Genomic DNA, 13,559 nt, shown 5'->3' on the forward strand with positions numbered 1-13,559 from the left:
GCCAGAAGATCACACACCAGCCAGTGTAGGAAGCTTGGCGAGATGGGGTTCTGCCCTCTTTCTAACTCAGCTTAACCCCCGTCCATTCTCTTGTTTTCAGAACCCCTTGGTCACATAATGATGGGCTTCAGGCAGGTGTGGCTCTTACACTGGGTTTATTTATTATATTAGCTCCCTATTCTGTGAACATTGTCGCTTGGGTAAATTTGGAGGTTGTCACTGCCAGAATCTAAATGGCTCTTGTGAATCAAAGAAAAGTACCATGGACACCCCCTGCCTGGCTCTTCTCTGAATCAGCCCTAAGCTTAAGACACCACCTCTCCATTCTGCCACCCCGTTTTTAATCTGTCTTCAAAGAGAAAGCCAACTGTCTTGAATTGAACACAAGATGGTTCTTGAAGTCATGTGTGATGAAAGTTATTAAATAATTAATTCAAACAAAAGTGACTTCTGAGTCAGGTTGGGGTCAGGAAAAAAAAAATCTTGATTTAAAGCAGTGTTTACTTGGCACGCTATGGAGAAAAAATATTTAACATGATATGAAATGACCAGGCTGGAGAATATTAACCTGTCTCCCTTGCTTCCGTAGCTCCAGGCACATTGGCCTCTTGCTGCTCTTTGAACAGACCAAGGTTATTTTTCTCTGCCTCAGGGACTTTGGACTTTCTCTTCCTTTTGCTGGAAGACTCCTCTGACTTCTCTGCCCGATATTGATCTGGGTCTCACTTCTCAGACATGTAGGGTCTTATCCTCAGGGGGACCTTTCCTGACTGTTCTACCTATAAATTTGTCCCCCCTCTTCTGTGTTTAGACTGTACTCTCTTTTTATTTCTTCATGATACTTATTATTGCCTGGAGTTCAGCCACATGTTAATTCTTTGTTTTACTGTCAGTCTTCCCAACCAGAATGGAAGATCCATGGGGACAGTATTTTATGTTTTTTCTCCCTGCAATATCCCCAACACCTAGGACAGTGTCGGATGCAGCAATTGGATAGTTGTTCAATGAACAAACCAATGAATTAATCAACTTCAAAGCCTAAATATTGCAATCTTTTATAAGGGTAAAATGAGCTCTCCAGAAATGCTCCAGGCAGCAAAAGTTCCTATATATGCTTCTAAGTTAAAAAACTCACCCCTTAGAAGTATAAATTCAGATTTAGGCACAGACTAAACTCTTAAAAAAAAATGGAACAAAACTAATGCCTTCAACTGGCTGCTTTCCCTGCTTTGAAACAAACCATTGGCCTTTTGAGCTTCCTTCTCTAAAGAGTCAAGGATGTTTATCAGAAGGCATGTATGGCTTCTACTTTGTGATGAAATATGTCCCAGGAGAAGCCTACCTCCCCTTGTGCTTTTCTGGGTGTGTATATCTGGTTTATAGCAAGTTAGCTGAAGTAGACAGATCTTGAGCCAATGTTGTAAGTGTAAGTGACAGTCAGTCTGATGGAGACTAAATTGTGCATGTGAGCCTAGCTCTAACTGGCTGTCTGGATGCACTGAATACAATTATTTGATAAGCCCTTGACCCTTCACCTGTCCAAAGTGGCAAGTATGTAAGTGGGTTTGTAATGGTAATTACTCTGAACATCTCAATACTCTTTTCCAATCTCTGCTATCTCTAGACAACCTGTCAACTTTTTCTAAGAGCCCAATCTTGATGATAAAACTCACAGTCTTAAAGTTCTGTTAAATCAGATAATCTAACCAGTTAGATGAAGCTGAGTTATAGACTGAGAGAACATTCCTTCTGCCCTTAATAAAGTCATACCAGTGAGATTTTATTCATGCTACTAAGCAGCAGAAGAAGCATGGAAAAAAAATTCAAACAGTAATTATATGCAGAAATTAACAGCCCATAGAAAAAGGAAAATGCAGTTTAATATTTCAAAGCCGCTGTCATAATCTGAGTGGACTTGAATGCAAAGTACTCTTGGAGAAGTAGGAAGTTTGGACCAGGCAGTAGGGAACATAGGCATAAATGCAAAATATCTGAAGGGCATGAGTTCTGGCCTTCAGGGTAGAGGTCAGGAAGGGCCCTAGTCACCAGGAAGATACTGGGAGAGAGGCTCTCATTTCATGGACAGCAAGTCAAAGGCCAGAAGTTATTCACATATCACTGCAATTAGTGTGGGGTGAGGTTGGAAAGTGTGAGCTGAAGCTACACAGGTAGAAAATGAAAATGTCTGGCTCATGGTAAACCTGGTCTCTGGGCAGCAGGATAATTTTAGTCTGTTGAGATCCTGTTAATTCAAAGCAAAGGTAATGCATGCCTAGATAAACTCTATGAATCAAAATAGTTTAAATTGGACCTACAAGTAATTATTTCCTAGGACAAGTTAAAATTTTCAGTAAATATTTGTAATTTTTTTTTTAGTGTAGGATATCATAGAATAATTCAATAATTAATTAGGCTTAGGCATTATGGCATGGTTATAACTACAAACACAATGGAATGAATCATTAGGAATTTCAAGAACAATGAATAAGCTTCATTTAAAGTCTTCTGTCTTTATGAGAAATCAAATGGAATTAGTGTGGTTGGAAGGGACCAGAAATTGTATGAATGTTATGATATATAGAGACATAATTGCTGTCAATGTAAGTAATGTGGCTTTGCTGAGTAAAATAAGATGATTGCTTAGGGTTTCCAAAACCCTCTAAAATTGCTTCTATACCACATGTAACCACATGTGGTATAAACAAAATGTGAGTCAAAGGAATGAGGAAAGATAAACATGTAATTAAAAACAGCTCAGTAGATACTTGGGCTCATTCATTTCAATGATGGCATCTGCAGTTTATGGAGCGGTTATAGACCCGCAATATATCGGCATTGACTACATGCCATAAAACACATCAACGCAGCTTGGGCCCAAATTATTATACACAAACAATAAATCCATCCCATTACCAGGATAAATATGATAACTTGATAATGTTGGAAAGTGGCAGAATGAGATCCCTAAGTAAATAACTATGTGTTCTTAAGAAACAAAGATTACTTTAGCTTTTAGTGCCTCCCACGACTTCTGTTCTGTTGTGTGTAGTTTGAATTAAAAGAAAGACTGTAGCCTTGAAAGCATCTATGCTGATTACTGTTTGTGAATCTAAAATACATCAGTCCAACCATTTATTTGTGAAAATGAAATCTTCATATGATGAAGGTCAGTTTTAGTTGAAATTATATAATAAGCAAAAGTCAAGGTTCCGTTGCCATTAAAATTGCTCATGGAGCAAATCTTCGGTATTCTACCCTTATCCTTGAATCCTGCTCTGTATGTTGTAAGAAAAATAGTAAATGCTTGTCATAGAGTCACTATGGCTTTGAGTTTTTCTCTAGGAAAATGTTTCCAAACCTCTTCATAAACATTGTTAAATGAAATAGTCTAATAAAATAGATCTGAATATGGGTTAAGAATTAGTTTTTCATCAACCATAGTCTCATTTTGTCCTTTAAGAAATGGAAAGTTTACATCAGGGACTAGAGTTAATAAGTGTTTGGGGGCGGATTATCGGTGAAACTTACAATACTATTTCATATGCTTTTGGTGTACAGAAAATATGTAGGTATCATATTCTTCTGGGTGGAAAGGGAGCAAGCAATTACATAAAAATATTATCAAAGACTTGCCATTTATAAAGTTGTTATCCTACTTTAGATAATTAGCATTCTATTCTGCATGAATGTAAAGGTTTTTTAATTGAAGTATAGTTAATTTATAATACTGTGTTAGTTTCAGGTATACAGCAAAGTGATCAGTTATATATATATATATATATATATATATTTTGAGATTACTTTCCTTTGTAGTTTATTACAAGATATCGAATATACTCCCTGTGCTATATAGCAAATCTTGTTGCTTATCTATTTTATGTATAGTAGTTTTTATCTGTTAATCCCATACTCCTAATTTATCCCTTTCCCCCTCCCTTTCCCTTTTGGTAACCCTAAGTTTGTTTTCTATGCCTGTGAGTCTGTTTCTGTTTTGTATATAGATTCATTTGTAAAATTTTTAGATTCCACATGTAAGTGATATCATATTTAACTTTCTCTGCTTGACTTACTTCACTAAGTGTAATATTATCTAAGTCCATCCATGGTGCTACAAATGGCAGTATTTGATTCTTTTTTATAGCTAATATTCCAACATATATATATATATATATATATATATATATATATATATATATATATCTCGCATCTTCTTAAGCCAATTATCTGTTGATGGGCACTTGGGTAGTTTCCATATCTTGGCTACTGCAAACAGTACTGCTGTGAACACTGGGACACACGTATCTTTTTGAACTCCAGTTTTTTTAAATTTTTTTTCCAGATATATACCCAGGAGTGGGATTGCTGGATCATATGGTAGCTCTATTTTTAGTTTTTCAAGGAACCTCCTTACTGTTTTCCCTAATAGCTGCACCAATATATGTTCCTACCAACAGTGTAGGAGAGTTCCCTTTTCTCCACACCCTCTCCAGCATTTATTATTTGTAGGCTTTTTGATGATAGCCATTCTGACTGGTGTGAGGTGATACCTCATTGTGGTTTTGATTTGCATTTCTCTAATAATTGGTGATGTTGAGCATCTTTTATGTGCCCATTGGATATCTGTGTGTCTTCTTTGGAGAAATGTCTATTTACTTCTTCTGTACATATATATATATATATATATATACACACACACATATATATATATATATACACATATATATATATATATATATATATATATATATTTTTTTTTTGTGGTACACGGCCTCTCACTGTTGTGGCTTCTCCCGCTGCGGAGCACAGGCTCAGGACGCGCAGGCCCAGCGGCCATGGCCCACGGGCCCAGCCCCTCCGCGGCATGTGGGATCCTCCCGGACCGGGGCACGAACCCGCGTCACCTGCATCGGCAGGCGGACTCCCAAACACTGTGCCACCAGGGAAGCCCTTCTGTACATATTTTGATGGGGTTGTTTGCTTTTTTGATATTGAGTTGTACATGATGTTTGTATATTCTTTTGATATTAACACCTTATTGGTCACATCATTTGCAAATATTTTCTTCCATTCCATAGGTTGTCTATGGATGTAAAGATTTAATTTAAAAAGTATATATATGAGTATGTCTGGTAGGAATGTATATATATGTGTGTGTGTGTCTATATATATAATTTTTCTCTTTGAAGACTTTTTAATCAACTTTATTAAAATATAATTTACACACAATGAAAGTCACTAATTTTAAGAGACAATTTGATGAATTTTGAGAAATTCACACAGTCATGGGACCACCACCATAATCATGATGTAGGGCATTCCCTTTACACCCAAATGTTCCTTCATGCTCTGATGTCATTAATCTCCTTCCCTTCTAGCCTGTGTCAACCAGTGATATTTATTTTTGTCACTAATGTTTTACCTTTTCTAGAATTTCATGTAAATGGAGTCATAACTTGTATAGTCCTTTCTATTTGGCTTTTTCCACTCAGTTTAATGCTTTTGAGATTAATTCATGATCTTCTGTGTATCATTTTTTTCTTTTTTATTGCTGAGCAATATTTCATTGCATAGATGCATCATAGTTTATTTATCCATTCACCAATTGATGAATACTTGGATTGTTTTCAAGTTTTGGCTACAATACATGAAACTGCTATGAACATTTGAATACCAGTCTTTGTGTGGAAGTTTGTTTTCATTCTTTTGGATTAATAGCAAAGATGATGATTGCTGGCTCATATGGTAGATGTATATGTAACTTTATAAGAAATTGCCAAACTCTTTTCCGAAGTGGATGTACCGTTTGTACCTTCCACCAGCAATGTAAGATACTTCCAGTTGTTTTACATACTTGCCAACACTAGCTATTATTAGTCTTTTCAATTTTCACTATTCTAATGAGTGTGTAGTGGTATTTCATGGTGGTTTTGATTTGCATTTCAAATGACAAATGATGTAGAACATCTTTTCATGTGCTTATTTGTCATCCATATATCTTCTTCAGTTATTTTCTATTTTTTAAAAATTGGATTGCTTCTCTTCTTACTATTGAGTTGTAAAATTTCTTATATATTTTGGATAAAAGTTCTTTTTCAGATTTGGGTTTTGGACAAATTTTACGCTAGTCTGTGGTTTGCCTTTTGATTTTTAAGAGTCTTTTGAAGAACAACAGTTTAAAATTTTTATGAAAACTAATTCATTAATTTTTTAAATTAATAGTTAATGCTTCCTTGTCCTGTCCAAAAAATTTAGCTTAACCAAATATCACAAAGATTTTCTCTTATGTTTTCTTCTAGAAATTTGTTTTAGCCTTTACATTTAGGTCTACCACTATCAGCTTTAGTTAATTTTATTGATAGTATGAGAGAAGCATTGAAGTTCATGTTTCACATATGGCTGTCCAGTTGTTCCAATGCCATTTGTTGAGAAGACTATCCATTCTCTAATAAATTGTCTTGGCATCTCTCTTGAAAACTAATTCATTATATATACCTGGATCTGTTTTTGAACACTCATTTCTATTCCATTGAGCTATTTGTATAACTTTATGTCAATACCATGCTGTTATGATTATTGTACCTTTATAATAAGTCTTAAAAAGAGGTAGTATAAGTTTTCTAAATTTATGTTTTTCAAAATTGTTTTGGGCATTCTTGGTTCTTTGACTTTCCATATAAATTTTAGAATAACTTGTCTATTTCTCCAAACATACCTTTTTGGATTTTGATGAGAATTTCATTGAGCTATATATTAACTTGGGGAGAATGGTATCTTAACAAGATTGAGTACGTGAACATAGTATATTGCTTCATTTATTTAGGCATTCTTTAATTTCTCATCAAGGTTTTGCACATATTTTGTTAAATTTGTCCCAAAGTATCTTATGTTTTTGTGCTGTTGCAGAGATTACATCTTTTATATTTCTATTTACAATTGTTTATTTCTAGTATATGAAAATATAATTGATTTTTAAAATATTGACCTTGTAGACTATAACTTTGTTAACTCACTATGAGTTCTAGTAGCTTTAAAAAATAATTTCTTAAAATATTTATGTAGATGATCATGTTGTTTGTAAATAAAGAAAAATTGCTTCTTTCTTTTTCAATAAATATGCCATTTATTATTACTTTTTCTTCCCTTATTGCACTTATTAGGACCTCTAGTAGAATGTTGGATTAGGATTAGTGAGAATGGAGATTCATTCTTATTATTGTTGTGAAGGGGAAATTTTTCAGTCTTTCATCAATAAGTATGATGTTAGTTGTAGTTTTGTTTTTGAGGTTCTCTTTCTCAGGTTGAGGAAGTTTAATGAGTGATGAGTAGATGTTGGATTTTGTCAAATTTTTTTTGGCATCTCTTGAGGTAATTGTGGTTTTTCTTCCTTAGACTGTTAATATGATGAGGTACACATCTTGATTTTCAAATGTTAAACCAATCTTGCATTCCTGGTATCAACTGCACTTAGTCCTGATGTAATATCCTATTTATATATTTCTGGATTTTATTTTCTAAAAAAAATTTGATAATTTTGTATTCATGCTCATGAGAGACACTGGTCTGCAAGTATATTTTCTCATAATTTTTGGTCTGGATTTTTGGCCAAAACCAGGGTCATGATGACTTCATAAAATGAGTTGGTATGAGTTTTCTCTTTATTTTCTGGAAGTGTTTGTATAATCTGCTATTATTTACTACTTAAATATTTTGTAGAATTCACCAGTGAAGCCATCTGTCTCTGGATTTTTTTTCTTAGGTTGTGGGGAAGTTTTTTAATCATAAATTTAATTTAAAAAATAGATATAAGGTTATTGACATTATCTAATTCTTCTTGAGTAAATGAGTTTGGTAGGTTGTATTTTTCAGGAATTTTTCCATATTATCTAAGCTGTTGGCTATATTGACATAGAGGTGTTCATAATATTCTCTTATTGACCTTTTAACATATTTAGGATTTGTAGTGAAGTCCACTCTTTTATTCCTGACAAAAGTAATTTGTGCAGTCTCTATTTTTTTCCTGTTTATTTTGGCTAGAGCTGCTTTTTTTTTAAGCAAACTGACTTTTCAAACAACTAACAGTTTTCCTGCTTCCCATTTCATGGTTCTCTTCTTATCTTTGTCATTTCATTTTTTTCATTCATTAGGGTTTAATTTAATCTTCTTATTCTAGTTTCTTAAGGTTAGGTCTTAGATAATTGTTTCTTTTTTTCTTTTCTAATATAAGAATTTAATGATATAAGTATTTCTCAAACACTTTAATGACATTGCTCACAATTTGATATGTTTTGCTTTTATTTTTATTAACTGTATTTTTTTTTCTAATTTCCATTACAATTTTTTCTTTGACATTGGGTTTTTTAGGAGTGCATTATTAATTTCCAAATGTTTTCAGATTTTGCAGATATCTTTCTGCTATTGTTTTCTAGCTTAATTCTGTTGTCAGAGAACATACTTTACATCATTTCAATATTTCTAAAATTATTGAGTCAATATATGGTCTTAGTAAATATATGGTGTGTCTTAGTAAATGTTCTTTTTACACTTGAAAAGACTGTGTATTCTGCTGTTGAAAGATGAAGTGTTCTGTAAATGTCATTTAGGTCAAGTTGATTGATAGTGTTGTCTAAGTCTTCTAAATCTCCTGATTTTCTTTCTAATTGTTCTATCAATTACTGAGAGAGGAATTTTGAAATTTCAAGCTGAATTTTGAATTTGCTCATTTCTCTTAGTTCTATCAGGTTTGCTTCATGTATTTTGAAGTTCAGTTAATGGGTACATACACATATAGAATTGTTATGTTCCTTTGTTGAATCATTATGAAATATCCCCTTTATCCTGGTAATATTGTTATGAAATTTACTTTGTCTGATATTACTATATCCAATCAACTTTCTTTTGGTTAGTATTTTCATATATATATTTCCCCATTCTATTACTTTTAGCCCATTACAATCTTTATATTTAAATTATCTTTCTTATAGTTGGTGTATGGTTGGGTCTTGCATTTTAATCAAATTTGCAAAATTTGCCTTTTACTTAATGTGTTTAAACTATTAAAATTAATATAATTATCAAATGGTTTGGGTTTAATCATGATCATGCTATTTGTTTTATATTTTCCCTTTTATCCTTACTTTCTTTTTTTTTTCTTACTTAGTCTTGCTATGATTCTATTTCTTCTCTGTTATTGACTTATTAGCTTTTTCTTTTTTTTAGTTTTACTTTTTAATGGTTGCTATAGTGTTTACTGTATACATGTTGTCTTATCACAGACTACCTTCAAATAATGTTGTGCCACTTCATGTTTAGTGTAAAAACCTTGTAACAGTATGTTTTCACTTGCACTCTCTTGCTCTTTGTGCGATTATTATACATTTTATTTTTATGTATGTTTTAATCCCCCAAATACAATGTTTTATTAACTTGCTTTTAAATGCTATTTAAAACATGAGAAAATGTGTTTTATATTTACCCACATACTTACCAGTTTTTGCTGTTTTCATTTCTTTAGTGTAGATCCAAATTTCCATCTGTTATTATTTTCCTTCTGCCTGAAGAATTTATTTAAACAGTAGTGCATGGCTGCTGGTGATGAATTCTCTCAGCTTCTTATTGTCTGAAAAAGTCTTTATTTTGCCTTAACTTTAAAAGATACTTTCACTTGGTATAGAATTCTAGATTGACAGATATTTTTTCTTCCATTACTTTAAAGATGGTGTTCCTTATAGCTTCTGATCAGAAGTCTGTTGCCATTCTTCTTTGTTCCTTTACATAATATGTCATTTTCCTCTGGTAGTTTTATGACTTTACTCTTTCTCACTCATTTTCAGAAGTTTAGTTACAGTGTGCCTTGATACATTTTCTTTATGCTCCTTCTGCTTGAATTTTTGAGCTTCTTGTATCTGTTGTTTTATAATTTCCTCATATTTTGAACATTTTGATAATTATTTTTCAAAATATTTGTTCCTTATTCCCTCTTCTAGGGAATCTATTTACATTTATGCTAGATTGCTTTATATGTCTGATGTTCTGTTCATTAAAAACTTTTCTCTTTGTGCTTCAAGTTCACTGATCCTTTTCTCCATAGTGTCTAATCTACTATTAATACTGGTCAGTGTTTTTTTTTTTTTTTTTTCATTTGAGATATTTTATTTTTCATCTCTAGAAGTTCCATTTGGATCTTTTTAATTACCTTACATTTTAATCCTTATTATGCTCATATGAGCTTCTACTTTTTTGAACTTCTGGAGTACATTTGTAAAACCTGTTTTGACATCCATGTCTGTTAATTCTCTTTGTCAAATCTGGATCTGTTTTTATTGATTGAGTTTTCTGCTGGTTATGGGGGTCATATTCTTATGCTTCTTTGAATGCCTATTTTTAAAAATTGGATGTTAGGCATTGTGAATTTTACATTGTTGGGTGCTGGATTTTGATGTGTTGTTTTAAGTAGTGTCAGATTTTGTGTGGAACCAGTTAATTTACTTGAGATCAGATTGATCTTTTCAAGGCTTGCATTTAAGACTTTTGAGTGGTCTGGAGCACTCTTTAGTTTAGGGCTAATTTACTCCACTATTAAGTGATACATTTCTGAGAGCTCTACCCAATTCCCTATGCATCATGAGGTCTTTCACTATGACTGGTAGAAGCAAAACTTATCTCCAACCCTGTGTGAGCCATGGGGACTGCTCAGCCAGCCAATTTATTTTTAGTGGTTCTTCCCCTGTCCTTTGGTAGTTTCATGCACATGCCAATCAGTATTCAACTAAAAACTCATGGAGACACCACAGCAGTTTTCCAGAGCCCTCTTTATAGTAGCTCCCTCCTCTCTAGCATTCTGTCCCCCACCCCTATTATAGCTGCCTTTGCCTTCTTAAAATCTTTCTGTATGCTAATCTCTCTCTTGTCAGTTTAGTGAGACAGTTGGATTGTCTTTTCGCTTCCCTATGTTGCAGGCTGGAGACTGGAACATTGATAGTTCCTTACTTGTTCCCCTTCTTTCAGGCATGATAGTCCTGTGTTGCTTGTTATTCAATTTCTGAAAACCATTGTTTCATGTATTTCGTTTGGTTTTCTAATTGTTTAAGATAGGTGAGTAAATCTGGTCCCTTTTACTCCATCTTGGCCTGAACTAAAAGTTTCTTTGGGAGACGTAAAAAGCAAAACAAAACAACTCTTTATAGAAGTATAACATACATGCAGAATAGAGCCTGTGAGTTTTCACTTTAGTGGATTTTCACAAATTGAGCACATACGTGAAATTAGCACCCAGATCAATAATCAAAGCATTATCAGTGCTCCAGTCACCATTTTTGGTTTCCTGCTAGCTTTACACCTGCCCCAATGTTAACTATAATCCTGATTGCTAATTATGTAGATTGTATTTTGCCTCTTTTTGAACTTTATATAAATGAAACATTGCAGTGTTTAGTGTCTGGCTGCTTTTGCTAAGTATTATTTTTGTAAAAGATTTTTCATGTTGCATGTATTTGAATTCATTCATTATCATTGCTGTACAGTATTCCTATGTTGACATATTAATATTGAGGGAATTTGCATGATTGTTGGGTTTTAGCTATGACAATAGTACTACCAGAACACTATAGGTTATGTGTTTTGGTGAACAGATATATGCATTTCTGATGAACACACATTAGAAGTTTACCTGCTGGGTCATAGTATATGCACATATTTATCTTTAATAGATACTACCAAAGAGTTTTTTTTTTTTTTTTTTTTTTTTCTGTACATGGGCCTCTCACTGTTGTGGCCGCCCCCTTTGCGGAGCACAGGCTCCGGGTGCGCAGGCTCAGCGGCCATGGCTCACAGGCCCAGCTGCTCCGCGGCATGTGGGATCTTCCCGGATTGGGGCACGAACCCGTGTCCCCTGCATCGGCAGGTGGGCTCTCAACCACTGCGCCACCAGGGAAGCCCCCTACCAAAGAGTTTTCAAAAGTATTATACCCACTTACCAGCATTGTGTAGGGTTTCTGGTTGTTTGAGAGTCTTTTATTAAAGTCTAAAATATAGTCTATCTATCCTTTGGGAATGTATAGTCTTACTGAGACCAGTCAAGAAACAAACAAAGAAGCCCATGTGTTAAACTATGAAGTATAAATAACAGAAATATACACAGTCAAAGCAACATTGAGAAAATGGCACAGCAAAATCTTCACAGAAGAGGTGAAATTTTGAATTGGGGCCTTGAAGGATAAGATTATTTTTAGAGGTAAGAGGAAGGCAGCAAAGATTCTAGGCAGAGATACTGGCATAAGTAAGGTGGCTGAGATGCAGATGGCATAGCAAGTCTATGTGTGTGTATATGTGGCACAGTTGTGTTTTATTCTAAGATCCATCTGTTCATTTATTCACCATTTTTGGTTTCCTCCTGAATGTCAGGCCATGTCCTAGATTCAAAGTGGAAATAAAACACAGTCACCACCCTCAGGTTGCTATGACCTTATTGGGGAAGCCAATGAGTATGTCACACCATTCAGTGTAGTGTTGTGACATAGGGTCTTTAAATGTAACACAAGTCTGGGGAGCAGAAAAACTCCTAAGACTCTGGTGTAGGTCAAAATAATGTCCTAAAGATATGAAGTACAGTTTAAGGTAATGTGTTGCCCTTCTCTCGCTAGCACGCTCCCTACTGTCAGGCAAAGGAAACTGCTTCATGTAACCAGCGAGGTACAACATGCTCAGCTGATTCCTGCTTTCTTTTCCTCATCACCCCATGAGACCAAAGGAAGCCATCAGTGTCAGCAGCTTTCTTCTCCAACTGACAAACTCAATGATTTGCTCCAACTGGGTCTTCTCTGGACTTGTCTACAGCTTGCATTCCTACTTCCTCAGCAGAGTTTTCAGTGGAGTAGGGAAGAGGCTTTAAAATAAGACATCTGGATAAATAGGCATCAGAACTAGACAAAATCTATCTGACGTGCTCCTCATGAGCTTGTCATTTGGTCAAATTCCCTAAGGCCTCTGAGTCTCAGATTCTTCATCTGTGCATGGGGATGTTGTGAGGATTGAATGATATAATGCATGTGAAGCACTTAGTATGATGATTGCCACAGAGGAAGCATTTAATACATAGTTTATTATTCATATTTTTTACAAAAACTTAATCTAGGTGATATCAAATAGGTAACCAGTAGCAAATGTGTACTGACATTCGCCACCATCCCATCCATGGAAGTTTGCAGAAGAAAAGTGGGTCACCTGCTATTACTGGGGAAATTAGAAAGATGTAGCTATGAGCAAGATTTGGGCATGGCAGGGGCCATCAAATCACCTTGATTCCTACATTTATAAACCTAAAATAGAATTGGTTGAAGACAAAATGTATTGGCTGGGTGAAAAGGGAACCTTGTACAGAATTCAACTGGCCAACTTGGGGGTCACAGTGGGGGTCCAATGGAGACAGATCTATTGTGTGCTCAAGGGTCAGATGTTCCAAATCCCAAATTGAGATGCCTAGTCTTACAATAATAATGTGCCTATGGGTACCCAAGAGTAGAATACTTGAAGTCAAATCTCCTGGGAAGTTCTATTACTACATC

This window comes from Orcinus orca, chromosome 2 (assembly GCF_937001465.1).
Source record: "Orcinus orca chromosome 2, mOrcOrc1.1, whole genome shotgun sequence".
NCBI classification, from domain to species: Eukaryota; Metazoa; Chordata; class Mammalia; order Artiodactyla; family Delphinidae; genus Orcinus; species Orcinus orca.